Source organism: Tiliqua scincoides, chromosome 10, assembly GCF_035046505.1.
Source record: "Tiliqua scincoides isolate rTilSci1 chromosome 10, rTilSci1.hap2, whole genome shotgun sequence".
Lineage (NCBI taxonomy): Eukaryota > Metazoa > Chordata > Lepidosauria > Squamata > Scincidae > Tiliqua > Tiliqua scincoides.
Genome location: NC_089830.1, coordinates 11,979,810 through 11,985,640, shown reverse-complemented (window position 1 = coordinate 11,985,640; position 5,831 = coordinate 11,979,810). Strand labels below are relative to the sequence as shown.

Genomic DNA, 5,831 nt, shown 5'->3' with positions numbered 1-5,831 from the left:
ATCCTAGGCATGTCTACCAGGAGTAAGTCCTGTTATACTCAGTGGGGCTCAAGGTACACCAACATACATTGTACACATAAATGTTATATGTTATGATGGCGCGAACATTGTAAAAAAAACTCTGGTAGATCTCCGGGCCTTGCTGGGTTTCAAAGTAGCTCTCGAGCCAAAAAAGTGTGAGCACCCCTGCTCTAAACCATGAAGGCATGGGGCAGTTGCTACCTCGCGATGGAACCTACCTCACAGAGTTGTTGTGAGGATAAAATGGGAAGCATGGCAAGGTCTACCTGAAAGCTGTCATCACAGACGTATTTCAACATGGTTTGCTTCATTGCATTCTGCTTGAAATTATGCATCAATTGATATATAATATGATGGTATTATTCAAAAATATCAGGATTTTAAAAATTTTGGCCAGTATGTGTGTGTGCAACCTCCTGGTTTTAGAAATGGGCTATGTCAGATGCAGGGGAGGGCACCAGGATGCCACTGAACCACTGAGCTAGACCAGTGGTTCCCAAACTGTGTCTTGGGACCCGCTGGTGGGTCGCAACCTGATTTTTGGTGGGTCGCATAAGGGTAATGGCAAGATGAGAAAACTAATTGCTTCAAGCCCTGAAGCTATTCAAAAATCAGATAGCTGCTAATTGCCCTGCAAAGAGCTCAGCCCCTACAGTTTGCAAGGGAGCTGCTAATTGCCCTGCAAACAGCTGAGCTCCTGCGGTTTGCATGCTTGTGTAAATCCAGGAAGATAAATGTTTGAGAGTCTTTTTCTGGTTATTATTACTTGTAAAGAAATAAAATATTTCTTTCTTGATCTCCATTTAAAAAATGGTAAACCTAGGTAGGTCCCAACAGAGAGTCATTTTAAAAAATGGGTCCAAGTGCTAAAAACTTTGAAAACCACTACACTAGACCAGTGTTTCTCAAACTGTGGGTCAGGACCCACTAGGTGGATCGTGAACAAATTTCAGGTGGGTCCCCATTCATTTCCATATTTTATTTTTAATCTATTAGACTTGATGCTACCATGGTATGTGACTGCATTTGGGGAAATGTTACAGACCTGAGCTTTTAACAGGCTACTTTGTACGATATGTTTTTAACAATGATAGTCAATTGGTCTTACTCCTGGGTAAGTGTGGGTAGGATTGCAGCCTAGGATTGATAATTTTCCTGTTTGATGATATCACTTCTGCTTATGACATCACTTCTGGTGGGTCCTGACAGATTCTCATTCTAAAAAGTGGGTCCCGGTGCTAAATGTATGAGAACCACTGCACTAGACCACCAGTTTTGGGTGTGGACCAGTAAACAGTCCTACTACCAGTCCCAGCATCCCTTGTGCCCAGGCAGGCAGGAGGGACAGCTGGTGGGAAGGGCAAAGCAGCCTGATAAAGTGGGTGATTGATGCCCAGGACAGGAGGATCCATTGTTGCTGGGAGGAGATGCAGACCTGAAATGCATGTGAGTAGATGTCTCTTTGCACACCTCACAGTCACAGCTAGTAGCATAAGGGGCTTCATTGCAGGGAATTAAAAGAGGCAAGAGGGCATCAATGGATTCACCAGTTTTGCAAGGCAGACAAGGCTTTGGTGCCTGAGTCAAAAAGAACCTTTTCTGTCTTGCAAAACTGAAGGATTCACCAGCTACCTTTTGCTTCTCTTGGGCTGCAATCCTGTGTGCAATTTCCTGGGAGTAAGCTTCATTGAACACAGTGGAACTTCATTCTGAGTAACCAGGCATAGGATTTTGCTGTAAGGTCCCTTTGTTTAACCTTCTGCTCAACAGGGCTGTAGATGAACAAAACCAAGAGGAACACGACTTCAGTATAGAGAGGGTGTCTAGAAAATGTCCTGCCAGGATTACGAGACAAACATTACCTTCATATGAGATGGGAAGCAGAGCCTCAGAGAAAAATCACCCTATTATCAGGGGGTACAAAGTTTCTTTGGGGCCCCTTCCCTTCTCCACTGGATCATGCAATTATTCATGCAATAATTGGGTCATAATTTTTACAAATTACAATGTATAAAACTACGCAGGCCTACGCAAAATGCGAACTGTGGTCTTCAAACAATATATGCAAACATTATCTGAGATCCCAGGAAATTTCCAGCTCTCATCCTTTGGCCTGGGTACAGTTAACCCCCTGACCCCCCTCTTGTGGGTCCTGGTGGGAAGGCGTCTGTGGCGTGCGTGTGGAAGGGGGCATGCATTGCAAGTTTGTACTGCCCCCCCACCCCCAGACGATGCCAGCCTCTGAGTAGGGGCCCTCGTATTTATGTTCAGAAAGATTGGCGTGGCCCATGTTGCAAGGTGGATCTGGAAACTGTTGAACACCCCAAGGAGTGTCATTCCAAGGAGTCAGTCTGTCTGTGGACCTGCTAGCAAGCAAACTGTACACATTGCAAGAGGAATCTTTGAACTGTCCCTTGCCTGGTCCTCTTCTTGCCCTGATCCTCCCCTGCTTCTCCTCCCTCCCGTCCCACCGCTATCTTACCTGCTTCCACATGGTTTCCAAGAGTCAGTGTCGCATGCATGGGGCCTATGGCCTTTTGTGCTGACGGTGTGCACGACAATGGTGGATCGCAAGATCTGGATAGGATTGGGGCCTAAAAGCGTAAAAACCCATTTCTGGTAACAACAGCCTGAAAAGGCACTGGAACGGCGAGTCCCAAACATTTAGCTCCGGGATCCGCTTTTTAAAATGATACTTTATCAGGAGCCACCTGGCTTTATGAGACAAACAAAACAGTTGCACCTTATCAGCTGCTCAAGCCTCTGATTTTATCCTTTCTATTATGGGGGGGGGCACCTTCTGGAGTGTTTGCTGAGCTCCACGTTGATCGGATTGGGACCATTCTGCTGGCTTTGTGTCTTCGCCTGGCCTTCGTTAGGAGCCGAGGCACATTCACCTACGCATGAGTAAACAGGCCCAGTGTGGCCCAGTTTTGCTTTCCATAAGACTCAGTACATTTTCCTGGTCAGCTATCAGCTTCTCGGTTTCACTACCCACCCAATATGGGTCTTGACCCTCAGCTTGAGAAGAGCTGCACTGGAGATTGACCATAGCAGAACACGCCAGCACGCCAGGAGTAGCTCAGTTTTCCAACCAAAAAGCTTGGTGGGTCCAGTGCTTGATGTCTTGCCAGGATAAGTCACCCACAGGATCAGTAAGAGGAATACTTTTGTGTATGAAATTGGCTTGTTTATTTATGAAGAGAAATGCCTTTGAGTCACACTGCAGAAGCTTCCTGCTTGATGGAATCAAAACTGCACACATTTGTCATAACATTTTTTTCCTGGAGTAGGTAGTAATTTTCTGCTGATTCCACAGGAAGCATTTGTGAAACAGCAGTTGCCGTCCCCACCCACCTGCTCCTGAGTAGTACTACTAGACCTTGCGAAGAAGTGTAGCACAACAGGGTTTTTTCCTGGATCCTCTCTGTGCAGGTAGAAGAGGCTGATTTCTACAATGTCATTCATTTTCCACCTCCCTTTCTCCTAGGAGCTCAGGATGGTGTACATGGCTCCTCCCCTCTTTTTATGCTCACAACAACCCTGTGAGGTAGGGTTAGGCTGAGAGACAGTGAGTGGCCCAAGGTCAGCCAGGCAGCTTTGTGGCTGAGCACGGATTCGAACCTTGATCTTGCAGGTCTAAGTCCAACACGCAGATAAGATCTAGTGTGAACTGGGTAACTCTGCACAAATACAGCTGGGCCCCTAGTCGCGGGTCTCGTATCTACAGATTCACTTATCCATGGATTGGGTCTGCCCCTGTGCCTACCCCTTCCGGAGGATTGTCTGAGCCCAGCGGAGGCCTTGGGCATCCATCCGCAGCCTATGCCAGGTTCAGACTGATCCTCAGAGGCAAAAACACATGACTTTCAGTTTTTCTGGGAAAAGATGCCTCCTGTAGCATTCCTCTAGCACAGGGGTGTCAAACTCATTTCATACCGAGGGCCGAATGGCATTCGTGATGCCTGTTGAGGGCCGGAAGTGACGTCGTCAGGCAGAAAGTATCGTCATTAAACAGGTCATAACCAAAAATAAACACTTGTTCTCACTTAGGAATTCATTAGCTGCAAAGGACAGAAGGTTGGTTGGCAACCTTCAGTCTCGAAAGACTATGGTATAAGCCTATAACACAAAGGATTCCCAGGCGGTCTCCCATCCAAGTACTAGCCAGGCCTGACCCTGCTTAGGTTCTGAGATCATGGTATAAGCTTACAGCACCAGGTATTCCCAGGCGGTCTCCCATCCAAGTACTAACCAGGCCTGACCCTGCTTAGCTTCCGAGATCATAGTATAAGCCTACAGCACCCGGTATTCCCAGGCGGTCTCCCATCCAAGTACTAACCAGGCCTGACCCTGCTTAGCTTCCGAGATCATGGTATAAGCCTACAGCACCCAGGATTCCCAGGCGGTCTCCCATCCAAGTACTAACCAGGCCTGACTCTGCTTAGCTTCCAAGATCAGATGAGATTGGGCATGTGCAGGGTAACAGGACAGAAGAGAAGATACACAAATCTTTATCATATTTTAAGATATGGGAGAGCCCAATTTTTGTGCAGGTTGCCCTTTCAGCAGTAACACCTCAGCACTGCTCAGCAGCTGAGAGCTTGAGGGCCGGATACAAAGCTTCCTTGGGCCGCATCCGGCCCCCGGGCCTTATGTTTGACACCCCTGCTTTAGCAGCTCATGGTCTTCTTCCAAAGCAAAAGGAAGAAAAATCTTCCTTTTGCAAATGAAGGGAGGTGAGTCATGAGCACTGACAGGAGGGAATTTGAGAATTGCGGATAAGTGAATTGCAGATAAGTGGGGCCTTCGGACATGGGCAGATGCCTTTATATGAGTTTGAAGGTCAGCAACAGTGATACCAAACCATCCAACCACTCTGAAAATGATTCATCCTACTTGTCATCAAAAGTCCATGCATCATGAAATCAGACCCACTGGAGGACTTAGGGCGCAATCCTAACCCCTTATGTCAGTGCTTTTCAGCACTGACATAAGGGCAATGCAGCTCTGAGGTAAAGGAACAAACATTCCCTTACTTTGAGGAGGCCTCGGTGACTACAACCCAACTGCAGGATGCAGCAAACGTCCCTGGAAAGCACTGACATAAAGGGTTAGGATTGCACCCTTAAGCAATTTTTAGGGCACAAGCCTAACCAGGTCTACTCAGAAGTAAGTCCTATTTTGTTCAGTGGGGCTTACTCTCAGGAAAGTGTGGTTGGGATTGCAGCCTAAGAAAGCTGGATAGTCTCTTTTTACTCAGTGCCGGCCAATGACTTCCTGGTACTTGAGGCGGTGTGCCAAATGCTGTCCCTCATTATTTGCTAATATGTCCATCTCCACTCCCTGGATTGGAAGAAGAAGAGGGAGGTGAAGCAGAAGAAGAAGTGCAGAGAGGAGAGGAGAGTGGTAGGCTAGAGTGTCTCTCCTCTCCTCCACACTTGCTCTTCCACCCCCACTTCCTTTTTCCATACTGTATAGGGAATGGGAGGAGAAGCAAGAGAGGTGAGCGGATGAACAGAGGTGCCAATTTTCTGCCAGAGGCAGCACTCTCCTTTGGCCTCAAGGATGTGCTGGCTCCACTTTTACTTGACCAAGTGAAGTATGCTGTGAATAAAAACCAGGTTGAGTCCCTCGTAGATGCCAAAAATTAAAGGAAATCCATTGAAAAAAGCAATGCCTCCTTGCTCAGTGATTAAAAGAACAGCCTTGCTTACCTTTGTAATGCACAAGAGTGGCAGCAGGCAGACAATCAATCAATCAATCAATCAATCAATCAATCTCCAGGCACCTCCCTTCACCGGGAGCTC

General features: G+C 47.2%; 1 pseudogene; it reads right to left on the bottom strand.

Moving 5' to 3' along the window:
* Positions 1-4,401: 4,401 nt before the first annotated feature.
* On the bottom strand, positions 4,402-4,520 carry LOC136661731 (5S ribosomal RNA; annotated as a pseudogene).
* Positions 4,521-5,831: the final 1,311 nt, after the last annotated feature.